This window comes from Canis aureus, chromosome 22 (genome assembly GCF_053574225.1).
Source record: "Canis aureus isolate CA01 chromosome 22, VMU_Caureus_v.1.0, whole genome shotgun sequence".
Classification (NCBI taxonomy): domain Eukaryota; kingdom Metazoa; phylum Chordata; class Mammalia; order Carnivora; family Canidae; genus Canis; species Canis aureus.
Genome location: NC_135632.1, coordinates 26266004 through 26280666, shown reverse-complemented (window position 1 = coordinate 26280666; position 14663 = coordinate 26266004). Strand labels below are relative to the sequence as shown.

At 40.4% G+C, this 14663-nt stretch overlaps 1 protein-coding gene and 1 long non-coding RNA gene across 3 annotated transcripts in view; one reads left to right on the top strand and one right to left on the bottom strand.

Moving 5' to 3' along the window:
- Nucleotides 1–14663, top strand: part of RFTN1 (raftlin, lipid raft linker 1) — a 200115-nt gene that overhangs the window by 118724 nt on the left and 66728 nt on the right. The window lies entirely within an intron of this gene.
- LOC144294335 (uncharacterized) lies at nt 6054–8700 on the bottom strand. Its single transcript, XR_013361742.1, has 3 exons — nt 8613–8700; nt 6888–6962; nt 6054–6165 (listed from the first exon to the last, which is right to left on the bottom strand). It is a non-coding gene; the product is annotated as an uncharacterized LOC144294335 (long non-coding RNA).

Below are 14663 nucleotides of genomic sequence, written 5' to 3'. Positions count from 1 at the left end.
TGTAATCTTCCACGAAACCTCTAATGAAGGGGAAATCTGGAGCAGAGCAATTTAAAACTCCCTCCTCTCTTTTGTCACTCCAGAAAGACATGTGCTCAGCACCTCTGTCATTCTTGTTGCTTTTTAATAACACACATGGCAATCTTCTAACACGTAGTCAGCAAAACTAGGTCATTGGATTTGTTGACAGCTGTAGAATCATAGATAGTGTTTGCTCTGCTGTCTGGGTCCGTCCCCACTTATCTGACTATGGTCCTTTAAAAGAAGCACTGGTTTCTTAGGCATGTTTCCCCTTGTCTCCTTCCTTTCCCCCACCCCCATCCTGCCCTCCACCATAGTTGTTAATCAGATCTTCAAATATATTGGTTTTCCAGCTTTGATTTCTCATTCTCATTTTATCTCTCCCCTATAGTCACTAATCAAAAGTGGCATTTTATTCCTTAGCAGTGCTGTCCAATAGAAATATAATTTCAGCCACCCATGTAATTTAAAATTTTCTGGTAGCTGTGTTAAAAAAGTAAAAACAAGGGTGAAATTAATTTTAGTACAATGTTTTATTTAACCAAGTTTAGTACTATATTTTATATATATAAAATATATATGGATATATATATATATATCTCTCCAGAATACTATGTTTTCAATTTATAGTGAGATATTTTATTTTATTTTAATTTTTAAAGATTTTATTTACTCATGAGAGACACAGAGAGAGAAGCAGAGACCATAGGTAGAGGGAAAAACAGGCTCCCTGTGGGGAGCCTGATGTGGGACTCGATCCCGGGACTTTTGAGAAGGCAGAAACTCAACCACTGAGCCACCGAGGTACCCCTGTAATGAGATATTTTATATTATATTTTTTTCCACAAGTGAAATCTTTGAAATCTGGTATATATTTTACACTTGTATCACATCTCAATTTGGATGCTAACTTTCCAATAGTTAAAGTGAAATGTCCTACAAAATAAACTTGTGTTTAATAGAAAAAATATTTTCTACTCCTTCACTTTTTAAATTTAAGTTGAAGTTAATTAAAATTCAGTGAAATGAAAAATGCAGCTCCTTAATTGCACTAGCCACATTATGAGTGCTTAATGGCTAGCCACATGTGGCTAGTGGCTGCTGTGTGGACAGCATAGTTCTGCAGGGTTTGTTTATTTAAATAGTTTCAGTTCTCCGTGTTTTCCAGTTGACACAAAAATTTGGTGGTTATGAGTCTTGTCAGCCACAAGGAGCAAGGAACAATATCAGTATATAGCATATATTGGATAAGAGAGGACAGTTTCCCATGTGGGATGATCCAGAACACAGTTTGGAGCCAACTTTACAGCCATTTAGGAATATATTTGAAATAATTAAATTTCTGTTTATAATATTAATTATTAATTTAGTTATAACTGCCCTTTTTTAGATATATAAAATATATACATTTGGAAATAATACTTTTCTCCCCATGTTTATATTCCACAAAACACTTTTTATTGCTACACTTCTTATGTATCTTTGCCTTCAGTGTCTTTATCATCACCAGAGTGAGTTTTTGGGCCATCTAAAATAAGGTTTCAAGTTCATTATATTTACTTTCATCCAAATTGTTTGGAATTCAGCACTTTAAAAATTCATGAGTGATGCCATCTCTAGACTTACCCTAAGTCAAAAATACTCATTTAGCACTAGGATAGTTGTTTTTTTTCTTATCCAGTTCAGAGGTGAATGAGAAATCTCTGTAATGCAACCCCTTACTCTGCATTGCCCTTTTTAACAACTCTCTTTTTATTAACTATAACATAAATACAGGATAGTGCATAAATCTTAAGTGTACAGCTCAGTGAGTTTGCACAAAATGAATGCACCTGGGTAACCAGTACCCAAGTCAAGAAATAGAACAACCCAAAGCCCTCCCTTTGGCCACTCCCATTACTTCTCCCCACCTTCTCCCCAGAGATAGTCTGTCTAATTTCTAACACCAAAGGTTAACTTCGCCTGGTTTTGAACTTTACATGGAATCTCTCTTAAATGGCATTTTTTTGCTCAGCACTCAACACTCAACACTGAGCCACATCAGGGTCCTGGTAGTTTGTTCATTTTCATTTGTGTACAGAATTTGTACATTGTTTTTAAATTTTTTAAATTTTTTTAAAAGATTGTATTTATTTATTCATGAGAAACAGAGAGAGGCAGAGACACAGGCAGAGGGAGAAGCAGGCTTCCTGCAGGGAGCCCGATGCAGGACTCGATCCCAGGACCCCGGGATCATGCCCTGAGCCAAAGGCAGACTCTCAACCACTGAGCCACCCAGGCCTCCCTGTACATTGCTTTTTTAAAATGCAGTCTTTAAAGAAGCATGAACACTGTAGCACCCAAAATTTTGTTTCATGCCACAGGAATTATTTTAAATTTTTATTAAATGTGCTTCCCTCCCTCTAAAAAATTAAGTCCATCAGATGACTTTAATAAAGGTCCCAAGGCAGTTTTGATTAATGTGTTTTCCCTAGTAAGCATTTTGTTGTTCAAAATAAAGTGACAGAGCGCCCTTATATTGTGAGAAACTTTGTAAAAGTCGGCCAGTGTGTGAAGTAATTAAGTTCCCTCCTTCCTGAGAAATAACAGTTTGGAGGGTAAGACCCAGGGTATATCCAGGAGATGCAGGGTGTGATTATGTATGAGGCGGTGTATCTCCCCCTTCAGCTTACCGTGGTGAAGGGCCTCATGTTGCCGTTGCTGAATACTGGTGTCACTCTTGACAGGGGAGATGATTTGTATGGACCTTCCTCCCCTGAGATATCTGCTTGGCTGACTTCTTCACTTCCTATCTCTGCTCAAGTTCACCTTCTCGTTGGGCCCACCCACCCTGCCCACCATTTTTAAAAGAGCACCTGATGGGCAGCTGGGTGGCTCAGTCAATTAAGCATCTGCCTTCGGCTCAGGTCCTGATCCTGGGGGCCTGGGATCGAGTCTCACATGAGGCTCCCTGCTCCTTGGGGACCCTGTTTCTCACTCTCCCTCTGCCTCTTCTCTCTCTCTCTCTCTCTCTCTCTCTCTCAAATAAATAAATAAATAAGCAAACAAACAAATAAATGAATAAATAAACAAACAAAATCTTGGAAACCCCCCCTTATGCCTTGCCACTCCCCAGCCTACTGATTCCCTTCACTCTTCTCTATTTCTCTTATCTGTAGCTCTTTTTGACTCCCAGAGATACTTCACTGTTTTTACTTAGTATGTTTATTGTTTCTTGTCTCTTGTTCCCATGCCAAGAAGAGAGTAGGTCATATAGCAGATGCTCGGTGCATATTTATGGAATGAAAGAGCGAGAGCCCGTGGATTTCTGGGGCTCGAACGGTATCAGCATCGTGTAGACAGATGCTTTCAGAGGTAATGCAGCGAAGATGAAGTAGACAGACGTTCACCCGTTTTCTCTTTTCCTGTAACTTGCAGGAGCTTTTTCCAGTGTTCAGGGTATTTGAAACCTGTTGAGTAAAACCCTTTCTGGAAGCGATTTGTGAAGGTTCTTGTGTCACCCGTTTCTGCTTCATACTTCTCGGCAGACACGTTTACAAATATGGAAATTGCTGTTCTCACCGGGAAGGTTTCCAAAGTGGCATGCGTGCATATATATATATATATATCTTTCTTTCTTTATGAGATGGAACATGTTTTGAGTGCTAATTATGCACCGTCAGTGAACACATGTGGTAGCTGACGGGTTCACAGCACAGGCTGAACTTGCCCGCGTGCGTGGCTCAGAGGTGCTGGACGCCCCTGCTCGGCGAGACCTCCTGTCTGCCAGATTTGTGTGGGATCCAGCACAGACAATGAACGTGGGAATCTGGACAGACCTCGCGGCGGCGTGTGGAGGGTGGGGTGTCTCCTCTAAGAAATGGAGTTTATCCCGCCAAGCGCTTAGGCTGCCTGTTTTATCTTCCTCTGCAAGTGGAAGGTTTCACTTTGATTGCGGATCATGTGGACTCTCCGAGGGTCTTCTGCCTTTGGGAGAATTCCCACTCATCCTTCTCAGCATTAGGATGAGCTCTGCACATGGCTTGGTGGGGGAAAGCACTTGGACACAAAGTACTCCTTTGCTGAAATTGCCTTGCCTCCTCAAGGAGAACTCTGGAACTTTTTAAAAGCCCAACTCCAGAATTTTGTCCTGATTCCGGTAAAGGAAACCTGCTAGTAACAGTCATTTAGGCAAGGCATATCACTTTCCTGAATTTGTTGTTTCCTTCTCTGTAAAATGAGACTTTTGCACATTGGCGATCTCTAAATATTCTGCGATTTTATGGTGGGTCTGAGTTGGGATGATTTCCCCCGTCAAGGAGGCATATTGGGCTAATTCAGGTTTATGATGGTGGCACGCTGAATTTGAGCGCCAGACGTTCTCATTTTTGTACATTTTGCTGGGCTCATTTTACTATACCCTGTGCCCTCCATCCGGTAAGTCAGTGTTTGTTGAGTGATAACTGTTTTTGTCTTCCCCTTTCTTAGCTAACAGCCGGGATTGGAGTTTAATACAAGGGCTATTATGTTTGCACATTTTTTTCTTCTTTTAAGGTTCAAGTAAATGTTACCATCTGAGTGAGACTACAGTGAAAAAAAAACATGTTGTGAGGAAAATCAAGACTTCAAATGATTCACTCATTGGATCACTTCTGACTTAAGTGTTTACAGGACTAAAAAATAAGATTATCATGATATGAGTGGTGCTGTAGTCTATAAAAGTAATACAAGTTATGTATTTTTGGACAAAAGACCCAAGTACTCTAATAACAGTTATTATACATCTAGCCTAAGCAATAAGAGAAAATGGATCAAACCAAGGTTTCCCATCTAATTAATTACTTCCTAGTCTATATCTTCATTCCGTGAGTCTTACAGCAGTATTCCTAGGTATTGAAAATGCAGCTGGGGAAGATGGGTAGTAGGCATGAAATCTGATGGGATATTAGGGACGTTATTATCTGGAATAGTAGCAGTATTACCAATGGGGGTGATAGTAATGGTATATTGTTGGGGGTAATGGGAAAAAATAAGATTATTTTTCCCCAGCTTTATTGAGCTGCAAGTGACAACATTGTGTAAATTTAAGGTGTACATGATGATTCGATATACCTACATATTGTGAAATCATTGGCCACCTTAAGGTTAATGAACATATCCATAGTTACCTTTTTTGTAGTGAGAATATTAACAGCTATCTCTTGTGTGATTATGCAATGTGTTGTATTAACGGTGTTGTTAACAATAGTCATCATGGTGTGCACTGCATTTCCAGAATGTATTAATCTTATAACTGTAAATTTGTGCCCTTTGACCCCCACCTCCCCATTTCTCCAGCATTACCCTCTGCCCCTGGCAACCACCATTCCACTCTTGTGTTCGGAGTTTGACTTTTTTAGGTTTCACATATACGTTATATCATACAGTATTCATCATTTTCTGCCTGACTTATTTCACTTAGGTCCATCCATGTTGTTGCAAATGGCAGGATTTCCTTCTTTTTAAGGATTAAGTAATCGTCCACCATTTACATATACCACATCTTCCTTCCTTCCTTCCTTCCTTCCTTCCTTCCTTCCTTCCTTCCTTCCTTCCTTCCTTCCTTTCTATTATTTTAATGATTTTATTTATTTATTCATGAGAGACACAGAAAGAGAGAGAGGCAGAGACACAGGCAGAGGGAGAAGCAGGCTCCATGCAGGGAGCCCAACGTGGGACTTGATCCTGGGTCTCCAGGATCAGGCCCTAGGCCGAAGGCAGTGCTAATCCACTGAGCCACCGGGCTGCTCCCACATCTTCTTTAGATAGGGGATGTTATTGGTGGCAGAACTAGGGATGTTATCGAAGGGGTGGTAGGGATATTATTGAGCAGAAGGCAGAGAAGCTTTTATAAAGAAAGCTTCTTCAGAGAGAAAAAGGTTGGGGTATGGAGGATACAGGGAGTAGAAGTCAAAAGAAAATACCTGAAAAGATGGGAAAACTTTAAAAGAAAATGTTTACATATATTCCTGGTAGAAATAAAGTTAGCTTTTGATGGAACTCTTTATCATTCAGTTGGCATAGAAACTTTATTTCAGTGACTTCTCATTTTGAATGAGAGCTGTAGCTGCTACTCGGCTTCTGAGACACTCTCCAGAGGGCAATGGAAGATTCTCTTTAGGACACCTGAAGAATAACACACATGTTTTTTTTTTTGTTTGTTTGTTTTTTGTTTTTTTTTTGTTTTGTTTTTTTGACTAAGCCTCAAGCTTAGCAGAGGTCTCTACAATCCCTTCTGACTCTGATGGTGCCTGGGAACGTGGACATTATTCTGTGTCGCTCTTGAATAGTAAAACATCATCATTAATTCACATTCTGCACATTTGTAACTTGTGATAAACAAAAACTGAGCTCATGTTTGTCTACAGGTTTGCTCAGCCGATTAATAATGTAAGGCACACTGCAGGGGCAATGCTTACCTCCCGAGTACCCGCTAGTTCCAGCAGTTTCGAGGCATCATCACAAACTGCGAAGCTAATTACAAACTGTTCTTACCTTTCGATTAAAGCATATTCCTCAAGGCCCACTCCTTGGAAGTATTCATAGTATCCTTGTTTATATTTCTGCATATCTGAGAGTGCTGCTAATTGCATCCTTTATAAAGGATGTGGATTTTACCTTAAGAAATTACTGTAGTCTGGTATCTTCCCATAGGTTAGCGAGGATTTTAAGAGGGTATCTATTCTGCTGTGTAATGAGCAATCCTAAAACATAGAAGGTTCAAACAACAACAGTCTTTCATTTTGCTCACAAATCTACAATTTGGGCAGGACTGGGGAGACTTAACTAATCTTTGCTCCACATGGCTGAAGTGACAGTGGCTGCCACTTTCAAGATGGTGCACTCACATGGCTGATAAGTTGTTGCTGGCTATAGGCCTCTCCACAGACTCTTGGGCTTTCTCAAAACATGATGGCTGTGTCCTAAGAGCAAGCATCCCAAGAGAACAAAGTGAGCATTCATGGAACTTTTAAGACGAGGCCTCAAGTCATATAGCACCCTTTTTACCTTATGTATTGGTCAAAATCATCACAGAAGCCCATACTGGTTCAAATAGAGGGACATAAACTCTGCTTTTTGATGGGGGAGTGGCACAGTTCCTGCAGACCATTTGGAATGCGAAATAACTGTTGTGGCCATCTTTGGAACATACAGTCTGCCACATACATGAATTTGAACATGCTATGTTAATTTACAGCTCATTCTCCTGGGAGAGTGCTTTGAGACCATGCAAGGGCAAATATGGAATACATTAAAAATAAAAAGGAAGGCAAGAAGTAGAATTGAGTATTGAGTAGAAAGGTTATTGGACATTGAAAATAATCTTTAAGTGTAATGCTCAATAGTTGTGAATACAAAGCACCCCCCCCAAAATAAATCCTATTTGTTACTCAAAAGAGATCACATATCTTCATGAGATCTGAAACTCCCTCAAATCATTTCCATCTTCCAGAAGAACCATCCCAGTGTTCTCCAGGGTATTTACAAAGGAACAATAAAACATTCATTTCTTTAGCACATTGTAATGAAAACCATCCCCAAGTACTTAGTTTAACTGCTCTGTTTACCATGGGGGTTTCAAATGCCATTAGGACCGTGTTATATTTTTGTTGGTCTGAAGTCATGGGAATAGAAAAGGTTTTGGGTTTTTTTTTTTTTTTTTAACCAAGAGGTAAAACTAGGATAGTACTGGTCCAACCACACCATTTCAACATTTTGTTAAAGTGCCTTTCATCAATGTTTTGGATGCCTATGTAAATCAGGGAATGGTGGGGAGAAAAAAATCACAAATACTGGTTGTTAAAGCAGCATGGTGTGAAGGGAAACATCTGCTCTTGGTTAAAGTTCTTTAAACTTATGTTCTTTTGCTTCAAACATTTAACTGTGGTGCTGAGATTTGAGTTCCATGAAGACTCTAAAACTGGTATTCCAGAACATTCTCAGGAGTCTTAATAAGCCCTCGAGGTTCTTTGTCTCAAGCCTGCAACTCCAGGGTCACTGGTATTATCGGAGTATAAAACTGAGCTTGTCAACCTCAGCAGTTCCAGGATTCTGAATTCTAGCTGTTTTGTTTCATTTTGTTTTTTAAGGAAATGCATGGTCTTGTGTTAGGTAGTTCCTTTAAGAAAGAAGGCCCCAAGGAATGCCCAGTTAAGAGGCATTTTTTTTACCTTGATAAGAAGTACTGATATGAACGAATTGTTTATTGTTGTAGATTTTCTTTTACCTGAGGGGAAGATTGACCTGGTTTGTGAAGAGATGGACTAGAAACCCAAAGGGCTGCAAATCATTTTATTTTAACGTTGCTTTCTTAGGATGTAGCCCTGGACCTCCAACCCCTTAATTTCTCTAGACTAGGTTTTTTTTCACTGTTAAAAATGAGATGAGTATCAAATGATGTGCAGATTTTCAAAATCTCAATTGACTGTTATTTGCAAAACGTTATTGGCCCCAGATGGATTGTTTCTGAAATTATAAGAGTCATAGACATTCCACTTAGGAGTAACATCAGATGCTGCAAATTTCATATGTTTCCTATTCTCCCCTTTAATAGACATTTATTGAGGACTTACGAGGTACCAACAAGTGTTTCAGATGCTGGAAACATTGTAGGGAACAAAATAGACAACATTCCTGCCTTCACAGAGTTCTCATTCAACTGGAAAAGACGAACAATAAGTTAATAAGGACACAGGTGGAAGTAAGTGATATGATGAAAATTAAGGAAGAGGCATGTTGAAACATGACGAGGTGACCATGACTGGGATTTCAGAGAGGGCCATAAATGGGAAGAGAGGACCCTGGTGGCAAGGAGACACCAGTCATGAGGAGTTTAGGTCGAACAGTATCCCAAACAGAACAATCTGCTCAGACCCCAAAGGGAATGATCTTTGTTCCATTTTGTTTTAAAGATTTATTTATTTATTTATTCATTCATTCATTCATTCATAGAGACACAGAGAGAGGCAGAGACATAGACAGAGGGAGAAGCAGCCTCCCTGCTGGGAGCCTGATGAGGGACTCCATCCCAGGACCCCAGGATCACTACCTGAGCCAAAGGCAGATGCTCAACTACTGAGCTGCCCAGGAGCCCCCCTCCCTTTTTAAAGATTACTTTTTTATTCATTAGAGACACAGAGAGGCAGAGACATAGGCAGAGGGAGAAGCAGGGGAATGAACTTTGAATGATAAAAGAATAAAGGCTCATGAAAGTGGAGGTGCCAGAACAAAGTGTGGGGGAGGCCCTCCAGGGGGAGGATGGGAGCGCTGGCTAGGGGTAGATGGAGGGATTGCAGGTCGGCATAGTGTCGGTCCATGGTTGAGATGGAAGGCCTTGAACCTTCCTTGCTGTGACCCTGGATGGGTGGGATGGATTTGACATTGCAAGAGGGGCCAGATTGAGAAAGCCAAGGATGTAATAGCAGTTAAGTGATAGAAGAAAGCAGACCACATGTTGGGCAAAGAAGGAGGAGAGAGAGCAGTCACTGGAGTCTTTTTTAAAGCAGCTCTCTGGGTCTTCACTGCTGATCACGTTTAACTAGGTGATCATATGCCTCAGTTTCCTTGGATGGTTGCAACTTATCCCTGTCATCTCAGCATTATTATTAACTGTTCTACCTTTGCTTTCAAAAATGTCCTCCTTTGGGTGATTAGTAATTGTTTAACACAGCAGAGGCCTGTGGTGTCTGCCCTTTTAGTTGGCAGATTGATGTCTCTACTTTTGGTTTCCCATCTACTTCTCACTCCTATCCTTCCCAGACAAGGGTAGCTCTTAAGACCTTTCTCATAACCTCTGCGGTGACTCTCAGGCCCCCTCAGCCACTTTTTGCCTCCCGTCTGCTCACTTCTATTACTACCACCCTCCACTGAAGTGAATTCATACCACATTCTGTGGACACGTTAATTTTCCTTAGGAGAAATCTGATTGTGTCACTGCTATTCTGACACTATGATGGCACCTCGTTACCTACAGAGTAAAAAGTCCAGACTAAAGATTCAACAGTCTTCATGACCTAGCCCTGGTATTTCATAACATAGGTTAGAGTATAGGCTATTGTATAGACAGTATAATGCTGAACTATATATAATAGGTAGGAATATAGAGTCTGGAACCAAACTGCCTCCTTTTGAATCCTACCCGCACACACACCAGTTTGTGTGCCCTTGGGCAAGCTGTGCAACCTCTCTGTGCCTCAGTTTTCTAATCTGTAACATGGGGATTAAAAAAATCGATTATTGTTATCATAAGGATTAAATGAGTTAACTCATGTATGGCCCTTAAAGTAGTCTGCAGCACATAGTAAGCACTCAATTAATGTAACCTTTTGTGATTATGGATTTTCTGTGCAGGCATACTGAGCACTTACTCTCCTCTACATAATTTATGACACTTTCTTACCTCTTCATGTTGCTAACCTTTGTTCTAATAATCCAGCTATATGACTTCCATGGGAGCCACCCAGCTCTGTCCTGGCCAGAGCTGATTGGCCCAGAAGTGGACACCTCATTTGAGCTGGGCCAATCAGAGCCCTTCTGTGGGATCTTCGGTAGTGTGTAACCAGGAAGTTTGGACATTCTATCTCCAGGGGCTAGGCTGTAAGGAGAAAACTCAGAAGTTGACAATGATCCTATTTCCTGCCACATGGAGAAAAGTTTTCCTAAATAAGAAAGAAGAATGATGCTAACAAATAAATAAAAGTAGGGACAAAACTTGGAGAAAGTTTCCTGACTGTGCTGAAGACACTGGCTCCAGGTCTTCCTAAGGTCCAGCTCTGGCCCTACCATATTGTCTCCACTTGGCTGCTACTTGAGATACCATTGAGTCTTTCCTCATGTATAGACCTTTCCTTGTTTACCTCCCTTTTGCATCTTTGATTTATATTTTTGGCAGGCTGGGGTCTTCTAACGGATTGGTTTTCAGGGGGGCACCAATTGAAGATCTTTGAGGAATAGGAGTTAAACAGCACACCTTCTCAGTTCTCCTGATTTAGAACTCCTATGCGCTACACTTATAATGAATTATGAAATTATAAGCACACTCTAAATGAAAGAACTAAGTCAATTAACACAGATAATGAGGGCCAATAAAACTCCTTTTATCAGAAATGCCTACCCTGAAGAGAGCTACTGAAGGATGGTCGGTTCTCTACTGCCACCGGGATGCTGGGCTCCATCTCTTCTTTTGTTTTTAAGGGAGTTTGTGGCTTTCCAGTTCTTTCAGCATATTCTGAGCTTCCCACCAAATCACCCCTAATAGTAGAAGAGAACAAAACAGTACCTCTTGGGCAGCCCTGGTGCCTCAGCGGTTTAGTGCCGCCTTCAGCCTAAGGGTGTGATCTTGGAGACCCGGGATTGAGTCCACATCAGGCTCCCTGCATGGAGCCTGCTTTTCCTCCTTCTGCCCCTCTCTCTCTCTCTCTCTCTGTCTCTCTCATAAATAAATAAATAAATAAATAAATAAATAAATAAATAAATAAATAAATAAATAAATAAATCTTTTAAAAAAATGACCTCTTTCCCCCAACCCAAGGTCCACCGGGATTTAAGGGCAAGCAGTGGCCCTTCAAACTGAGCAATAGTTTGAGAAAGATTGAACACAGTAATTCTTCAAAATCTCTAAATTACCCCTTGACTTGGACCAAAATAAGTTGAGAGCACAGGGATTCCTGTTTGACTCATTATTGTGTTCCCTGCTACTTGTGCCTAGCACATAGTAAGGTTTTGAGTTAGGGAATGAATGAATGAATGAATGAGTATTAGTAACTCTATTTTATAAATGAGGGAACTGAGTGAGATTCAGTTAGATCCACTGGCTTAACCAGTCACATAGCTAGCAGGTGGCAGAGTTGGGTCCAAGCTGTAGGTCACAGACTTCTTGTCCAGGGCTTATTCTAAGAGCCCCAGTCATTAAAGGAGAAAACCACAACGCCAGCAGGTTTATATGATAATGGCGCTAAACTCCCAACAATGCTTAGTAAAGGTTTCAGTTCCTAAGGCTGAATGTTAACACATCAGAACTAAGGGCATCTTCAGACTTGAGCTAAAACCTGTGTTATTTTTGAACCTTTCTTTTCAGATAGCTGTACAGAGTTTAGGTGACAAAAGATGAGAAGGGTTGTATGCCTCTGATAAAATATTCACCGTAAAGACTCATGTGTAACTGTGCCACTCAGAACAGCATTTTTGTGCCTGTTCTTGACATAAGTGCATGCTTCTGTAGGTTCCTTTTATATTTCGTACATCCCCAAAGACTTTAAAATGTCAGCTGTTGCAGAATGGTGGCCCATGAGTTATGGGGGAGGGTCAGAGTGGGCAGTGGTCTGGGTTAGGGTAAATGTGGGGTGTGTATATGTGTGTGTGAGAGAGAGGTCTTAGTCTTTTCCCTATGTTACATGCCTCTGGAGTCATTGTTGAAAACTGTTTCTATTAGTATTTTATATGATTTATTATGCTCACAATAATATTTATTAATATGTGATGATGGAAACGTTCTGTATCTTCACTGTCCAATAATATGGTCACTAGCCACAAGTGGCTATTGAACACTTGAAATATAGCTAGTGTGCCTGAGGAACTGAACTTCTGATTTAATTTTATTTGAATTATTTTAAATTTAAATAGTCACACCTGGCTAATAGCTTACCATATTGGATGGCCCAGCTCTGTATCTTTTAAAAGTCTGTGAGTTTCTGATTTTCCAGCATTAGTTCACTAATGAGTTATGAATTTAATTTTAATTCTATTAATTTAACTTTTAAGTTCATCATAAAATTAGAAACTGCCTATAACTTGTAGAAGTTAAGGATTTACCTTTTCTCACCTCAAAATGTGGTGGGGCAGTTTCCTTTACCTGGTAACCTTCTTGCCATACTTCAGCCTCTCCTCTGGGAGTGTAAGTCAATGTCAGAATAAATCCCAATGGTCTTGTTTCTGTTTGGGGCACATGCTCTTTCACTACCTTTTGGGAGCTCCTGGCCATATCTTCATTTCACACCCAAGTCGGGTACAGATTTAAGAGACCTTTATCAGCCTGCCCTGTGCTATCTTATACCCCTTGCTTCCTTTCTCTATTTTCCTTCTGTATTAGTCAAAATTCCCTGGAGGAACAGATCTAATAGGATTATTTTTTAAATATTTTATTTACTTATTCATGAAAGACACACACAGAGAGAGAGGCAGAGACACAGGCAGAGGGGGAAGCAGTGTCCATGCAGGGAGCCCGATGTGGGACTCGATCACAGGACCCCAGGATCATGCCCTGGGCTGAAGGCAGACACTAAACTGCTGAGCCACCCAGGGATCCCCTAATAGGATTATTTATCTATTGATTGATCTATCTGTAGAGAGAGATACTGAGATTGGAATTGATTGATTTTTAAGGATTGTGGGAACTAGCAAGTCCAAAACCTGCTGGGTTCTCTGGCCCGCTGGAGGCTCAGGTAAGAGTCAGGCTGCATTGTGAGTCTGAAGGTTGTAAACTCGAGCAGATTTTCTAGGTTGTTGTCTAAAAGCAGAATTCCTTTTTTGGGGAAAACTCCATCTTTGTTCTTAAGGCCTTCCACTGATTGAGTGAGGCCCATCCATATAATTGAAGGCAATCTGCTTTATTTAAAGTCAATTAATTAAGATGTTAATCATGTCTTTAAAATATCTCTATGGAAATGTCTAGACTAGTGTTGACCAAGCAACTGGTCACCATAGTTTGGCCATTTGACACATAAAATTATCCACAACACCTTTTTCACTGGATTCTGACAAAACAGTCTTCCACTGACTCTGATCCTTCACATATGCCATTTAGTATGGTCTGTGGGAACTGTGATTCCCATTGACCAGTCAGCAGGATCCTATTCTGCTCCTTTCATCATGTTACACATAGCTTTCATTTTTACAAAATCCAGCCCATGTTCCATTTCTCTATAACTGGTTTCATCCTGGCTGATACATATACTCTAAAACAGAAACACATGTACTAGACAGAGTGCAGATATCCTCCACTTTTTGAGAGTTCACGTTATGCTACTTCTCTTTTACAAAAACCTACCTTAGTACCTGTTTTCACCAAGTGGGAGAAATCCAATGAGGATTTTTGCTTTTGTGAAAAAGGGCAAAAAGCAAAAATAGCATTCATTGTTTGTTTTGCAGCAAGCCATCATAGAGGCAGCACATACACCAAGCAGCAATAGTGGCCCCACCAGTGTCCTTCCCCAGGAACTATACTCAACATCTCAGCCTCCAGCCTCCATAACTTTGATCTGTGTCTGTGAGCATCTGTGCTTTATCTTGATTTATTTTGTGCATCTGTTAGCAAAACGTGTCCTAATGTATCAGAAAAGCTTAAGAGAGATTATTCTTTGGGTCTGGGTCTGCTCAAGATTTTTTCCATAGAAACTAATGGTAATTGCTTCTTCATTTTGTGTCTTTTGGCTGACAAAAGTTTTCATAGGAACACACTACTTTCAGATAGTAGGAAAAACCTGTATGTATCTTTAGCAGCAGGTATTCATTTTGGAAGTAGAGTAACAGACAACACGTCTTAGATTTTCTGGGACTGTTCCAATGTCATGTTGTGATTTTTCAGGAAAGTGATTCTTTAAAAATATAACCAGGAGTACCTGTGTGGC